We start from the raw sequence: 16,116 nt of genomic DNA, 5'->3' as shown, positions 1-16,116 counted from the left end.
AGAGAGGGAGAGGAAGAAAGCATTCTTCAGGCCATAATAGCTGAAAACTTCTCTAGTCTAGTTAACATTAAAGACATAAAGATTCAAGAAGCCCAGAAGGTCCCGAAAATAATTAACCCAGACTTAAAGACACATCATATTTAGAATGGAAAGGAATAAGGATAAAGAAAGTATCCTGAAGGCTGCAAGAGAAAAACAAAGAGTCACCTTACAGAGGAAAACCCCTAAGATTAGCAGCAGACTTCTCCACACAAACACCACAGGCCAGAAGAGAATGGCAAGATATCTATCGAGTGCTCAATGAGAAAGGCTTTCAACCAAGAATACTATATCCTGCTAGACTGTCATTCAGACTAGATGGAGGCATCAAAACCTTCTCAGACAAGCAAAAGTTGAAGGAATCAACTATCATCAAGCCTGCCCTGAAAGAAGTTCTGGAAGGTCTTCTATAAACAGTAAGACCGGGGGGTCGGGTGGTGGCGCAGTGGGTTAAGCGCATGTGGCACAAAGCACAGGGAGGGGCGTAAGGATCCTGGTTCGAGCCCCCGGCTCCCCACCTGCAGGGGAGTCGCTTCACAGGCGGTGAAGCAGGTCTGCAGGTGTCTATCTTTCTCTCCCCTTCTCTGTCTTCCCCTCCTCTCTCCATTTCTCTCTGTCCTATCCAACAACGAATTGTGTCAACAAGGGCAATAATGATAACCACAACGAAACTACAACAAGGACAACAAAAGGGGGGAAAAATGGCCTCCAGGAGCGGTGGATTCATGGTGCAAGCACCGAGCCCAGCAATAACCCTGGAGGAGGAAAAAAAAACAAACAAACAGTAAGACCATCATAAATAGGCCATATATCAGAACACTCTAAAACTCTACAAGAATGGCATTAAAATATCTTCAATCTTTGATATCAATAAATGTCAATGGCCTGAATTCACCTATTAAAGGACACAGAGTAGGAAGATGGATCAGAAAACAAAACCCAACAATATGCTGTCTACAGGAAAGCCACCTAACTCAACAAGACAAACACAGACTCAAAGTAAAAGGATGGAAAACTATCATACAAGCCAATGGCCCACAAAAAGGGCAGGAACAGCTATTCTCATATCTGACACGATAGACTTTAAAATAGATAAGATTAAAAAAGATAGAAATGGATACTACTTAATGCTCATAGGATCAGTCAATCAAGAGGACTTAACAATTATTAACATCTATGCACCAAATGAGAAGCCATCTAAATATATCAAACGTCTACTAAAAGAGCTACAGCAATATAATAACAGCAAAACAGTCATAGTAGGGGACTTCAACACCCCACTCTCTTAACTTGACAGATCACCTGGGCAGAAAATTAATAAAGACATACGGGTCCTAAATGAAGAGATAGAGAAACTAGAACTCTTGGACATTTTCAGAGTCATTCATCCCAAGAAACTGGAACACACATTTTACTTAAATCCACATGGGTCATTCTCAAGGATAGACCATATGTTAGGCCACAAAGACAGCATCAGCCAATTCAAGAGCAATGAAATCACCCAAGCATCTCAGACCACAGTGGAATTAAACTAGCACTTAACAATCAACAAAAGATTAGTAATAGTCCCAAAATGTGGAGGCTCAACAGTACACTTCTTAAGAACTTCTGGGTCAAAGAGGAAATCAAGGAAGAAATCAAAATGTTTCGAGAGTTCAATTAAAATGATGACACAAGCTATCAAAATATTTGGGACACAGCTAAGGCAGTACTGAGAGGGAAGTTCATAGCTATATAAGCACACATTAGAAAACAAGAAAAAGCACAAATAAACAGCCTGATTGCACATCTTAAAGACCTAGAAGAAGAAGAACAAAGGAGCCCTAAAGAAACCAGAAGGACAGAAATCACTAAAGTTAGGGCAGAAATAATTAACATTGAGAATAAGAAAACCATACAAAAGATCAACGAAAGTAAATGTTGGTTCTTTGAAAGAGTGAACAAAATCGACAAACCTTTAGCCAGACTCACAAAACAAAAAAGAGAGAAGACCCAAATAAATCAGATAGTAAATGAAAGAAGAGATATCACAACAGACACCACAGAAATTCAACATATCATGCGAGGCGTCTATGAACAACTATATGCCACCAAGCTAGAGAACCTGGAAGAAATGGACGATTTCCTAGATACCTACCAACTTCCAAAACTAAGTAAAGAGGAAGTGGATAACATGAACAGGCCCATCAGAGCCAATGAAATTGAGACAGTTATCAAAAATCTCCCCAAAAATAAAAGTCCTGGACCAGATGCTTTTACAAATGAATTCTACAAAACCTTCAAAGAAGAACTAATACCTCTACTTTTAAAAGTCTTCCAGAAGATTGAAGACACTGGAATACTCCCTGCCAGCTTCTATGAAGCCAACATCACTCTGATACCAAATACAGACAAGGATACAACCACAAAAGAAAACTACAGAACAATATCTCTGATGAACATTGATGCTAAAATACTGAACAAAATTCTAACCAACTGGATACAGCAGTATATTAAAAAGACTGTTCATCATGACCAAGTGGGGTTTATCCCAGGCATGCAAGGTTGGTTTAATATACATAAATCAATCAGTGTGATCCACCACATAAACAAAAGCAAGACCAAAAACCACATGGTCATATCAATAGATGCAGAGAAAGCCTTTGACAAAATACAACATCCCTTTATGATCAAAACACTACAGAAAATGGGAATAGATGGGAAAATCCTGAAGATAGTAGAGTCTATATATAGGAAACCTACAGCCAACATCATACTCAATGGAGAAAAACTGAAAGTATTTCCCCTCAGATCAGGTACTAGACAGGGCTGCCCACTATCACCATTACTATTCAATATAGTGTTGGAAGTTCTTGCCATAACAATCAGGCAGGAGCAAGGAATTAAAGGGATACAGATTGGAAGAGAAGAAGTCAAACTCTCCCTATTTACAGATGTCATAATAGTATACACAGAAAAACCTAAGGAATCCAGCAAGAAGCTTTTGGAAATAATCAGGCAATACAGTAAGGTGTCAGGCTACAAAATTAACATTCAAAAGTCAGTGGCAGTCCTCTATGCAAACACTAAGCTAGAAGAAATTGAAATCCAGAAATCAATTCCTTTTACTATAGCAACAAAAAGAATAAAATATCTAGGAGTAAACCTAACCAAAGAAGTGAAAGACTTGTATACTGAAAATTATGAGTCACTACTCAAGGAAATTGAAAAAGACACAAAGAAATGGAAAGATATTCCATGTTCATGGGTTGGTAGAATTAACGTCATCAAAATGAATATACTACCCAGAGCCATCTACAAATTTAATGCTATCCCCATCAAGATCCCAAGCACATTTTTTAGGAGAATATAAAAAATGCTACAAATGTTTATCTGGAACCAGAAAAGACCTAGAATTGCCAAAACAATCTGGAGAAAAAAAGAACAGAACCAGAGGCATCACCCTCCCAGATCTCAAATTGTATTATAGGGCCATTGTCATCAAAACTGCTTGGTACTGGAACATGAATAGACACACTGACCAGTGGAATAGAATTCAGAGCCCAGAAGTGAGCCCCCACACCTATGGACATGTAATCTTTGACAAAGGGGCTCAGACTATTAAATGCGGAAACCAGAGTCTCTTCAACAAATGGAAACAATGGGTTGAAACATGCCGAAGAATGAAACTGAACCACTGTGTTTCACCAAATACAAAAGTAAATTCCAGGTGGATCAAGGACTTGGATGTTAGACCATAAACCATCAGATACTTAGAAGAAAATATTGGCAGAACTCTTTTCTGCATATATTTTAAAGACATCTTCAATGAAACGAATCCAATTACAAAGAAGACTAAGGCAAGTATAAACCTATGGGACTACATCAAATTAAAAAGCTTTTTCACAGCAAAAGAAACCACTACCCAAACCAAGAGACCCCTCACAGAATGGGAGAAGATCTTTACATGCCATACATCAGACAAGAGTTTAATAACCAATATATATAAAGAGCTTGCCAAACTCAACAACAAGACAACAAATAGCCCCATCCAAAAATGGGGGGAGGACATGGACAGAATATTCACCACAGAAGAGTTCCAAAAGGGTGAGAAACACATGAAAAAATGCTCCAAGTCTCTGATTGTCAGAAAAATGCAAATAAAGACAACAACGAGATACCACTTCACTCCTGTGAGAATGTCATACATCAGAAAAAGTAACAGCAGCAAATGCTGGAGAGGGTGTGGGGTCAAAGGAACCCTCCTACACTGCTGGCGGGAATGTCAATTGGTCCAGCCTCTGTAGAGAACAGTCTGGAGAACTCTCAGAAGGCTAGAAATGGACCTACCCTATGATCCTGCAATTCCTCTCCTGGTGATATATCCTAAGGAACCCAACATATCCATCCAAAAAGATCTGTGTACACATATGTTCTTGGCAGCACAATTTGTAATAGCCAAAACCTGGAAGCAACCCGGGTGTCCAACAACAGATGAGTGGCTGAGCAAGTTGTGGTATATATACACAATGGAATACTACTCAGCTGTAAAAAAATGGTGACTTCACCGTTTTCAGCCGATCTTGGATGGACCTTGAAAAAATCATGTTGAGTGAAATAAGTCAGAAACAGAAGGATGAATATGGGATGATCTCACTCTCAGGCCAAAGTTGAAAAACAAGATCAGAGAAGAAAACACAAGTAGAACCTGAAATGGAATTGGCATATTGCACCAAAGTAAAAGACTCTGGGGTGGGTGGGTGGGGAGAATACAGGTCCAAGAAGGATTCAGAGGACCTAGTGGGGGTTGTATTGTTATATGGGAAACTGGGGAATGTTATGCATGTACAAACTATTGTACTTCCTGTTGAATGTAAAACATTAATTCCCCAATAAAAAGAAAAACAAATAACTAAAGTATAAAATCCCTATGACATGGAAAAACCAGGAATGGGGAACAAAAGGGATCGGGAAACCACCAGGGTTTGAGCTGGGCCTCCACTACCCACTTCTGAAGGCTAAGAGGGAACAGCCCATTAGTAGACCCTTCCAATTCTAGGTGCCCTTAGATGTCTCACTCCTCAAGCCCTCATCCTCCCCCCCACCACCACCCCAACCCAGAGGCCTAGTTTGAAGTTCCCTTGCTTTTGCTCCCATCCAATCTGCTTGCACTATGAATCCTAAAGCCAGGCCCACAAAGCAAAGCCAATCCACAGCCTAGACCAACTGTGGTTGCTTTGGGTACAGAGTGGGCATTGTAAAGCTTACTCCTTATGCCCCTCGTGGTTCTCAGTCTCCTTTTAAGCCCACGGGGAACTGTGAAACTTGAAGGCAAACAGGGCCAGAACTCTCCTCTGTCGAAGTATATCCAGACGCCAGGTGGTGGTGCGCCTCTTCTAGCGCACACATTACAGTGCACAGGGATCCAGGTTCAAGCCCCTGGACACCAACTGCAGGGGGGAAGCTTCAGGAGTGGTGAAGCTGGGAGGGATGCAGGTGTCTCTCTGTTGCTTTTTCTCCCTCTCCTCTCTCTCCCTCACCATTCAATTTCTCCTGGTGTCTGTCCAATAATAAATAAAATATTCAAAAAAGAAAAAAAAATCTCCTAGGATTCTATCCATAGAACATAAAAACACCCATTCAAAGAGATCTATGCACACCTATGTCCACAGGAGCACCATTTGTAACAGTAAAAAATTAGAAATAACTCAAATGTTTAATGACAGATGTGTGGCTAACTAAGTCATGGCATACAAACTTAATGGTATATCATGCATCTGGGAGGAACGATGAGATCTCTTGCTACAGCCTAGAGTGAAACTGAAAGGATCCTATTTAATTTATGAAAAAAGAAGACGAAGAAGAAGAAGGAGGAGGAGGGGGAGGAGGAGGAGGAAGAGGTTTAGGAGGAGGAGGAGGTGGAGGAGGAAGAGGAGGTGGAGGAGGAAGAGGAGGTGGAGGAGTAGGAGGTGGAGGTGGAGGAGGAGAAGGTGGAAGAGGAGGAGGAGGTGAAGGAGGAGGAGGTGGAGGAGGAGGAGGTGGAGTAGGAGGTGGAAGAGGAGGAGGAGGTAGAGGAGGAGGAGGTGGAGGAGGAGGAGGTGGAGGAGGAGGAGGTGGAGGAGGAGGAGGTGGAGGAGGAGGAGGTGGAGGTGGAGGAGGAGGAGGTGGAGGAGGAGGAGGTGGAGGAGGAGGAGGTGGAGGAGGAGGAGGTGGAGGAGGAGGAGGAGAAGGAGAAGGAGGAGGAGGTGGAGGAGAAGGAGGTGGAGGAGGAGGAGGTGGAGGAGGAGGAGGTGGAAGAGGTGGAGGAGGTGAAGGAGGAGTAGGTGGAGGAGGAGGAGGAGGAGGAGAAGGAGAAGAAGGAGAAGGAGAAGGAGAAGGAGAAGAAGAAGAAGAAGAAGAAGAAGAAGAAGAAGAAGAAGAAGAAGAAGAAGAAGGAGAAGAAAAGGTACAACCCTAGGTGTATATCCAAAGGACAAGAAAACAACATTTCAAAGGGACACATGCACTCCTAGGTTTATAGTTACATTATTCAAAAAGCCAAAGAGTGGAATCTATCCCAGTGCTCACTGACAAGTCACAAGTTAAAGTTTTGGAATATATAAGCAGTGGCATACTACTCTGCAATTTGAAAAGATGATCCTGTGTCCTTTGGGGACAAATAGTTTGAACTAAACCCACCAAGTTGCAGATGCTATCATGATTCCATCCTGACTTCCCTGGGCAGACGACTGGGTCAATGTGTCCAGGAATTTCACCTCTACAGAGCCCTAACCCCGCTAGGGAAAGGTAGAGATAAGCAAGGGTTGTGGATCGACCTGCCAACACCCATGTCCAGTGGAGAAGCAATTACAGAAGCCAGGCCTCCCACCTTCTGGACCCCATACAGATCCATGGTCCATACTGTCAGAAGAATAAAGAATAGGGAACCTTCCAACGGAGGGGATAGTATATGGCACTCTGGAGGTGGAAAGTATAAGGAATTACACCCTTCTTATCCCACAATCCTATCAAGCATTATTACATCATTAAGAATATGTTTTAAAAAGTTGAAAAATTAGAAAACACAAAAGAGAACTTGGACTGGGTTTGGTGTATTGCACCAAAGTGAAAGACTTTGGGGTGGGGTGGGGGAGGGCTCAGGTCCTAGAATATGATGGCAGAGGAGGACCTAGAGAGGGTTGAATTGTTAATGTGGAAAACTGGGAAAAGTTACATATGTAGAAACTTCTTTATTTTACTGTTGGCTGTAAACAATTAATCCCCAATAATGAAAAAAAAGAACAAAAGAGAGATTATAGGGGAATTATTCCCAGATATTGACTCCGGGTGGGAGCACACAGGGTTAAGCACACATAGTACAAAGCATAAGGACGTGGTTCAAGACCCCTGCTCCCCACCTGCAGGTTGACCACTTCACAAGTGCTGAGGCATCTCTACAGGTATATATCTTTCCTTCCCCCTCTTTCCCTCTGCTCTCAACTTCTCTCTGTTATCCAAAAAACTGAAAAAAATAGTAATGGCCACAGGAGCCGTGGACTTATAGTGTAGGCACCAAGCCCCAGCGATAATCTTGAAAGCAAAAAAAGAAAGAAAGAAAGGCCAGAGGGTTCTAAAACCAAATTCCAGCAGCATAACATGAACTGGAGTTGGTGTATTGTACAAAAGTAAAAGACTCTGAGGAGGCGTGGGGTGGAGGAGAGTTCAGGTCCTGGAAAAAGATGGCAGAGGAGGACCTAGAGAGAGGTAAATTGTTATGTGGAAAACTCAGAAATGTCACACATGCAGAAACTACTGTATTTTACTGTTGACTGTAAACCATTAATCCCCACTAAAGAAAAGAGAGAGAGAGAGAGAGAGAGAGAGAGGGAGGGAGGAAGGGAGGGAGAGTGAGAGAGAGAGAGAGAGAGAGAGAGGGAGGAGGAGAGGGAGGGGAAGAGGGAGGAGGAGAGTGGGAGGGGAGGGGTAGAGGGAGGGGGAGGGGGAGGGGAGAGGGAGAGAGAGAGAAAGAAGAAGAAGGAGGGAGGGAGAGAGAGAGAAGGAGGAAGGAGGGAGAGAGAGAGAAGAAGGAGGAGGAAGGAGGGAGAGAGAGAGAAGAAGGAGGGAGGGAGGAAGAGAGAGAGAGAGAATGAATAGAGGGAAGATGACCCGAGAGAGAGCTCTAAACTCCAGCTTCAACAGGACATGGAGAGAGAGAGAGAGAGAGAGAGAGAGAGAGAGAGGAGGAAAAGCGAAGGACATCTAGATGTAGTAACGGCTGTATGTGTGATCTGGAAAGGAAGAGAAGACGCCACCATAGGGGAAAATATATACACATCTAGACAGATAGTTGTAGAAATAATAGTTAACCCCCATCTGCAACCATAGGAGAACAGCTGTAGCTTACAGTGGAGGGACAGGGGATACAGAATACTGGAGGTGGGAATGGTGTGGAGTTGTACCCCTCTTATCTTGTAATTTTGAAAATCAATATTAAATAACTAATAATGTTTAAAATATGAAAAATGTGTTTGTGTGTCTGTGTGTGTGTGAGAGAGAGAGACAGAGAGAGAGAGAGACAGGGAGGGAGGGAGAGGAAGAGGGAGAGAGAGAGAGGGAGGGAGAAAGAGAGGAGAGCTATTGCAACAACATCTCCATTGATTCAAATCCAATGGCTAGGAAGACAAAATTAAAAATAAGACGAATGGGACAACATCAGACTGAACAGCTTCTGAAGCGTAATGGGAATCACCACCTTAACGAAAAGCCCACCCCCACCGCATGGCCCCGCCCCACAGTGTAGGAGGAAATCATTATGTGTCACACATCAGACAGAGGCCCGATCAGCAAAACATCCAATGAACACACCAATCTCAGTGGGAAAAGGACAAATGGCCCCACTGGTAAAGGGGGGCTAGATATGTGCAGAGTCGTCTCCATAGAAGAGACTCAAGGGGCCAACAGACATAGGCAAAACTGCTCAAAGCCACTGATGACCAGAGAAATGCCAGTGAAAACAACAAGCAGATACCAGTTTATACCAGTGAGCATGTCATATGCTAGAAAAGACAGAAACATCAACATCTGGAGAGGCTGTGGGGGGAGGGACTCCCCTATACTGCTGGTGGGAAAGTAAGTGGGTCCAACCCCTATGGAAGAGAGTCTGGAGATTCCGCAGATGTCCAGAAATGGACCTACCTTATGTAACCCAGCAATCCCTCTCCTAGGGATTTAGCCAGGGAAAAGAAAAACACCCATCTGGAAGCCGGGTGGTGGCACAACTGATTGAACACACATGTTACAGTGTGCAAGGACCCAGGTTCAAGCCCCCGGTCCCCACCTGCGAAGGCAAAGCTTTGCGAATAGTGAAGCAGGTCTGTAGGGGTCTCTCTGTGGGAAGCCCACTTTACAGTTGAGTCTGCAGTACAGTCCAACCCCTACAAGGTTCGGAAGGAAGGAAGGAAGGAAGGAAGGAAGGAAGGAAGGAAGGAGGAAAGAAGGAAGGAAAGAAGTAAGGAAGGAAGGAAAATGAAACCATTCTGGAGCAAGAAAACTTGGAACTATTCAGGTAATGGCCTGAAACAGAATGGTGGACACATTTATTAGAGCCAAAATTATACAGCGAACTGTGGCAAAATTTCCCAGGAATTTGGATCCTTCACCCAATTGTGGAATTGTTTGGATTATGGACTGAGACATTGTCTCATTCTCTAATCAGGACTGTGACAAGGTCAGAGGCAGTGGGGATGTCCTCTGTGGCAGGTACATACTGAGATTCTCCTCAGGGAGCTTGTGTCTCAGCATGTATCCCATGGAGGTTTGGCCTCTGAAGCTGATTCACAGTACATGGCATGCGGGATTTGTGCTCTCATCGCTGGTTCATAGTTTCTACTATGAGGTTTGTCTCAGAAGAAGTTTTATGAGGTTTTCCACCGTTTATTCCCTGACCTGCACCCCTACATCTCCCTGTCTCTCTCCCTCTCTAACTTGCCTTTCCTCTTGATTTCTGACAGTCTCTCTCCAATAATAAACTGAGATTGGGGAAAAAAAAAACACCTATCCGATGTCTGGAAGGACAGTATAATATCTATGCAAAGGACACTTTCGTACATATGAGACTCCAAGCTACCAGTTTCAATGCCCAGCACCACCATGAGCATGAGCTCTCCTTTTGGTCTCTCTCTCTCTCTCTCTCTCTCTCTCACTTTCTCTCTCCCTCTGTCCCATCTCAATTTCTCACGGACTCTGTCCAATAATAAGCAAAAATATTTAATGAAAAGGGAAGAGATAATCTCTGACAAGCACAACAAAGGGAAAATAAATAATTAAAAATATTTTTTAAAAAGAAAAGATAATCCCCTAGATTCTATCCAAAAAACATAGAAACTTAGGCCAGGGGTGGCACACCTGATTGAATGTACGTGTTACAATGTGCAAAGACCTAGGTTCGACTCCCCACTCCCCACTTGCAGGGGGAAAGCTTCATGAGTGGTGATGTAGGTCTTCAGGTTTCCCTCTCTTTCCCTCTCTATATCCCCCTTACCTCTTGATTTCTGATTGTCTCACTCCATTAAATAAATAAAGATAATATTTTTTAAAAAACAATCATAAGATACTACATCACTCTTCTAAGAATATCATATATCAGAAAGGAAAGCCACAACAAATGCTAGAGAAGTTTTGTGGGCAAAGAAATCCTCTGGCCATGCTAGTGGGAATGTAGATTGGTCCAGTGCCTTTGGAGAGCAGTCTGGAGAACGCTCAGAAGGCTAGAAATGGACTGACCCTATGAACTGGCAATGCCACTCCTGACAATATAGCCTAAAAAAAAAAATCAAACACACTTATCCAGAAAGATCTGGGTATACCTCAGTTCCTAGCAGCACTATTTGTAATAGCTGAAACTTGAAAGTACCCAAGTGTCTAACATCAAATGGACGGCTAAGAAAGCTTATATAGAGAGAAGCTATCAAAACAATTGAAAGAAAAAAGAAAATGCCTATTGAGCAATGAATTTGTAGTGCTGACAATGAGCCACAGTGACAAACCTGGGGGTAATATATATATATGGAGAGAGAGAAACTATCAAAACAATTGAAAGAAAAAGAAAAGGCCTAAGGAGCAGTAAATTTGTAGTGCAGAAAATGAGCCCCAGTGACAAACCTGGAGGTAAATATATATAGAGAGGGGGGGGAGGGGAGCGGGAGAGGGAGAGGGAGAGAGAGAGAGAGAGAGAGAGAGAGAGAGAGACAGCAAAAATTCTTCCCCCAACTGTTGGAGGCTGAGACAAAAAAGAAAAGAAAAGAAAAATGGCCACTGGGAACTGAGGATTCATACTGCTGACAAAAAGCCCCAGCAACAACCCTGATGGCAATAATAATAATAAATAAATAGGGGGCCAGGACGTGATGTACCTAATTAAGTGCTCACATTTAAGTGCACAAGAACTCAAGTTCAAGCCCCTGGTTCCTATCTGTAGGGGGAAAGCTTCAAGGGTGGTAAAGGAAGGCTACAGGTGTCTCTCTGTCTCTGTGACTTGCTATCTCCCTCTCCCCTCTCAATTTCCCTCCATCTCTATCCTATCATAAAAGTTTAAGAATTAAAAAATAAATAAAATAAAAAATGGGTGGCTGAGAATGCTGTGCTATATATACACAATGGAACACTACTCAGCTATTCAAATGGTGAATTCACTTTCCTCGTCTCTTCTTGGATAGAGCTTGAATGAATCACCTTAAGTGCGATGAGTCAGAAAGAGAAGGATGACTATAGGATGATCTCACTCATAGGGAGAAACTGAAAAACAACAAAATAAGGGAAAATACAAAGCAGAACTTGGACTGGAGTTGGTGTATTGTACCAAAGTAAAAGACTCTGAGCCAAGGAGTGATGGGGGATGATCAGGTTCCAGAACATGATGACCGTCTTGCACAGCACAAAAAGGAGACCACATTTCCAGTAAGAAAAGACTAGGTTTTTCCATTTCTTTGTCTTGGAACTATCAACATTGTCAGAAAGATGATTATACCCAGAGCCATATACAGATCCAGCACAATTCCTTTCAAGGCTCCATCAAACTTCTGCTAGGGAGCAGAATAAACAATACAAAAACGTATCCAGACACAGAAAATACCCAGGGCAACCAATCCAATCTTGAGGGGAATGGAGGCTTTATGAGTCCTGACCTCAAAAAGTACAATATAGTCACTGTTATCAAAACAGCTTGGTACTAGACCACAAACAGCCAAATAGACCAGTGGCATAGAACTGAGAGGCCAGAAATAACTCCTTAAACACTACACTACACACACACACACACACACACACACACACACACACACACACACCAACACCACTACCATCACACATCTCAACATACTTTGGATGAGATCGTCTAAACAACATTAAATGGACAAAGCAAAACTTATTACACAAATGATGTTGGGAAATTGGTTCAAGTGGCAGAGCGGTGGCACACTAGGTTAAGCGCACATAGTAGGAAACACAAGGACCCGCTGGAGGATCTGGGTTCCAGCCCTTGGCTCTCTACCTTCAGGGAGGGACATTTCACAAGTGGTGAAGCAGGTCTGCAGGAGCCTCTCTTTCTCTCTCCCTCTCTTCCTTGCCTTCCCCTCTCAATTTCTCTCTGTCCCATGCAATAAAACGGAAGAAATGTGGCCACCGGAGCAGCACATTCGTAGTGCAGGCACTCAGCCCCTAGCAATAACGCTGGAAGGGAAGAAAAAAAAAAAAAAAAGGAAAGGAAAAGAGAAAAAACAAACAAAAGAAACAAAGAACGAAAGTATGAAATCCCTGTGAAATGGGAAAAGCAGGAACAGGAAACAAAAGGGGTCAGGAAACCACCAGGGTCTGAGCTGGGCCTCCACTGCCTAACTGCTACAGGCTGAGAGGTAACCTGCCCATTAGTGGCGGCTTCCACTTCCATGTACCCTTGGCTGTTTGCCTGAAGCCGCCCCTCTCTGGTTCTGCGCGCTCCAGTTTGAAGTTCCCGCTGCTTTTGCTCCCACCAATCTGCCAACACTATGAATCCTGAATGCCACACCCCCATTGCAAAACCAATCCACAGCCAGAGGCAACAGCGGTCCCTGTGGGTACTGAATGGGCATCATAATGCTTACTCCTTGTGGTCTGGGAGGTGGCACAGTGGATAAAGCATTGAACTCTCAAGCATGAGTTCCTGAGTTCAAACCCTGGCTGCACATGTGCCAGAGTGATGTCTAGCTCTTTCTCTCTCCTCCTATGTTTCTCATTAATAAATAAGTCAAATCTAAAAAGAAGAGATGTTATTTTTTTTTTTTAAAAAAAAGCTTACTTCTTATGTCCTGCATGGTTCTCAGTCTCCTTTTAAACCCAGGGGCAGCTGTGACACTTGAAAGAAAACAGGGACAGAACTGTCTTCTATAGAAATATTTGCAGAGCCCCAGATCACATCAAATCGATGTGGTTTCCCTTTCCCATATTAGGAAGCTACTCTCTTCCCTGATCCAGCTTTCTGGTCCTTTTCCCAGCCATGACACCATCTCCCCAGACAATAATTAGGATCCACCTGCATATCAGATTTCAGGCACAGGCAAAAACAAACAAACAAACAAACAGAAAAAAACCACTAGCATAGCTACAGGCCCTTTGAAATATAACTAAAATATGCCTACTAGCTATCTACAAAATTGAGGACCCCCCCCCAACACTTCATCTGCACTATTTCAGCCTTTATGTCCATGATTGGTCAACAATTTGTTTGACTTTGTATATTAACTCTCTTTTCAGCCACCAGGTTCCAGATGCTAGCAGGATGCGACCAGACTTCCCTGGACAGACAACCCCACCAATGTGCCTTGGACCTCCGCTTCCCCCAGAGCCTTTCCCCACTAGGGAAAGAGAGAGACAGGTTGGGAGTATGGATCGACCTGTCAACGCCCATGTTCAGCAATTATAGAAGCAATTATAGAAGCATACCTTCAACCTTCTGCATCCCACAATGATCTTGTGTCCATACTCCCAGAGGGTTAAAGAATTGGAAAGCTATCAGTGAAGGGGATGGTATACGGAGGTCTGGTGGTGGGAACTGTGGGAAGCTGTACCCCTCTTATCCTATGGTTTTGTCAATATTTCCTTTTTATAAATAAAAAAATTAAAAAAGAAAAAATATATTTGCAGAGGCCAGACGGTGGCATAGCACACTTGCCCCTGGACCCCAACAGCAGGAGGAAAGCTTCAGGAGTGATGAAGCAGTGCTGCAGGTGTCTCTCTGTCACTTTCTCTCTCGCTCTCCATATATATATATATATATATATATATATATATATATATATCCTTCCCCTCTCAATTTCTCAAGGTCTCGGTGCAATAATAAACAAAAATATTCAATCAAAAAGAAGAGAAAACCTCCTAGGATTCTATCCAAAGAACATAAAAATGGGTCAGGTGGTGGCACACCTGATTGAACGCACATGTTACAATGCACAAGGATCTAAGTTCGAGTCCCCAGTCCCCATCTGCAGGTGAAAAGCTTCATGAGTGGTGAAGTAGGTCTGCAGGTGTCTTTCTCTCTTTGTCTGTCTATCTCTCATTCTCCCCCTCTCCTCTTGATTTCTGGAGGTCTCAATCCAAAAAATGAATGAAGACTATAAATATTTAAAAAGCACAACAATAAAATACTACTTCACCCTTTTAAGTATGTCATACATCAGAATGGAAATCCACAACAAATTCTTGAGAAGTTTTGTGGGCAAAGAAACCCTCCGGAACTACTGGTGGGAATGTAGATTGGTCCAGCGCCTTTGGAGAGCAGTCTGGAGAACACTCAGAAGACTATAAATGCACCTGCCCTATGAACTGGCAATGCTTCTCCTGGGGGATATATGCTAAAAAAAAAAAAAAAAAGTCAAACACACTCATGCAAAATGATCTGTGTATACCTCTGCTGCTACCAGCACAAAATTTTTATAGCTCAAACTTCTTTTTTTTTAAATTTTTTATTTAAGAAAGGATTACTGAACAAAAACATAAGGTAGGAGGGGTACAACTCCACACAATTCCCACCACCCAATCTCCATAACCCACCCCCTCCCATGGTAGCTTTCCCATTCTCTAGCCCTCTGGGAGCATGGACCCAGGGTCGTTGAGGGTTGCAGAAGGTAGAAGGGCTGGCTTCTGTAATTGCTTCCCCGCTGAACATGGGCGTTGACTGGTCGGTCCATACTCCCAGTCTGCCTCTCTCTTTCCCTAGTAAGGTGTGTCTCTGGGGAAGCTGAGCTCCAGGACACATTGGTGGGGTCTTCAATCCAGGGAAGCCTGGCCAGCATCCTGGTGGCATCTGGAACCTGGTGATTGAAAAGAGAGTTAACATACGAAGCCAAACAATTTGTTGAGCAATCATGGATCCCAAGCTTGGAATAGTGGAGAGGAAGTGTTAGGGAGGTACTCACTACAAACTCTAGTGTACTTCTGCTTTCAGGTATATATTTTGCTGTAGTTTATGGGTACGTGTGAAGATAAGCTCTCTCTCACAGAAACTGGTGTATATCTAGGTTATGGGACTTTGTTAGAAAGTGAACTACCTGAGATGAAATTAGAGTATACTATAAAAGGAAAGGTCTCACCCGAGTAATGAAGCTGAAGGGTTGTCATTCCACACGTGAAGTCTCTGGACACAGTCTGAAGTGAAGCATGTTGAGGTGGCAATCGTTGCATTGGTTAGGTTGTGATCGGCGGATGCAATATTATTTGGTTTGGATTGGGAGATGCATACGGGAAAGTGGGCCCTATCCAAAAACGGCGGTTAGATGCCACGAAGTAGGTGGCAATGCCTTAACCATATGTGTGTTGCAGGCCGAAGCCTCTTCCATCCTTGTCAAGGGGAGTGCTAACCTTCTCTCCTTTCATACAACACTATAGCTCAAACTTCTAAACAACCCAGGTATCCACTACAAATGAGTGACTAAGAAAGATTATATACAAACATATATATCCTATCGAAAATAAAGGCCTCAGGAGCAGTGGATTCATAGTGCAGGCACACAGCCCAATTGATACACCTGGAGGCAAAAGAGAGAGACAGAGAGAGAGAAACAGACAGAGAGAGAGAAACACACACACACA

General features: G+C 43.2%; 1 non-coding gene across 1 annotated transcript; it reads right to left on the bottom strand.

Moving 5' to 3' along the window:
- Positions 1 to 15,784: 15,784 nt before the first annotated feature.
- On the bottom strand, positions 15,785 to 15,907 carry LOC132536673 (U6atac minor spliceosomal RNA). Its single transcript, XR_009548160.1, has one exon. It is a non-coding gene; the product is annotated as a U6atac minor spliceosomal RNA (small nuclear RNA).
- Positions 15,908 to 16,116: the final 209 nt, after the last annotated feature.

The sequence above is a fragment of the Erinaceus europaeus genome, unplaced genomic scaffold, assembly GCF_950295315.1.
Source record: "Erinaceus europaeus unplaced genomic scaffold, mEriEur2.1 scaffold_267, whole genome shotgun sequence".
Classification (NCBI taxonomy): domain Eukaryota; kingdom Metazoa; phylum Chordata; class Mammalia; order Eulipotyphla; family Erinaceidae; genus Erinaceus; species Erinaceus europaeus.
The sequence above is the reverse complement of the archived record's forward strand: the minus strand, read 5'-3'. Positions and strand labels throughout refer to the sequence as shown.